General features: G+C 38.4%; 1 non-coding gene across 1 annotated transcript; it reads left to right on the top strand.

The window, feature by feature from the left end:
• The first annotated feature begins 282 nt into the window (after nucleotides 1-282).
• On the top strand, nucleotides 283-389 carry LOC124075422 (U6 spliceosomal RNA). The gene has a single exon (XR_006846040.1). It is a non-coding gene; the product is annotated as a U6 spliceosomal RNA (small nuclear RNA).
• The last annotated feature ends 288 nt before the right edge of the window (nucleotides 390-677 follow it).

The following is a 677-nucleotide window of genomic DNA, read 5'->3' as shown; positions in this document are numbered from 1 at the left end:
CTCTTCTTCTACCTTAGGATTTTTTTTTAAGTTGTTGATGGAGCTTTATTTTATTTATTTATATGTGGTGCTGAGAATTAAACCCAGTGCCTCACACATCTAGGCAAGCACTCTACCACTGAGCTACAACCCCGGCCCTCTTGAGCTTAGAATTTTACCCAGGGAAATGCTGTCTCAACCCCATTGCCATAGATCATGTGGAATACTAGTTCCGGGCAAACAAGTGAACTATCAGAATTACTTTCAGCTGTAAGAGACACTGTGCTCTGTGTACTGAGCACTGTGCTCACTTTGGCAGCACATATATGAAAATTGGACCCATACAGAGAAGATTAGTGTGGCCCCTGCTCAAGGATGACACGCAAGTTCGTGGAGAATTCCATGTTTGTGCCATTCTTGGAAGGTTATTTAAGAATTGCATGCTCTCTACAAGAAGATAAAATCAAAGCATCCAAATGTGACTTTCATACAAAATAATTTGTGTAAGCGATCTATGCAATTCGAACAGAGAAGAGTTACACATGACATGTTGTGAGTGAATATGCCACTAGTACGCACATCAGGTAGGAGGAAAAGTCAACAGGTATCTCCCTTCACTTAACTTAAATAATTAAAAAAAAATTTTTTGTGTGGTTGTAGATGAACACAATACCTTTATTTTATTTGTTTATTTACAT

This window comes from Marmota monax, unplaced genomic scaffold, assembly GCF_021218885.2.
Source record: "Marmota monax isolate L192 unplaced genomic scaffold, Marmota_monax_Labrador192_F-V1.1 WCK01_AAM20220418_F8-fsc00008, whole genome shotgun sequence".
Taxonomy (NCBI): Eukaryota; Metazoa; Chordata; class Mammalia; order Rodentia; family Sciuridae; genus Marmota; species Marmota monax.
Note: the sequence above shows the minus strand (reverse complement) of the source record. Positions and strands in the feature narration are given on the sequence as shown.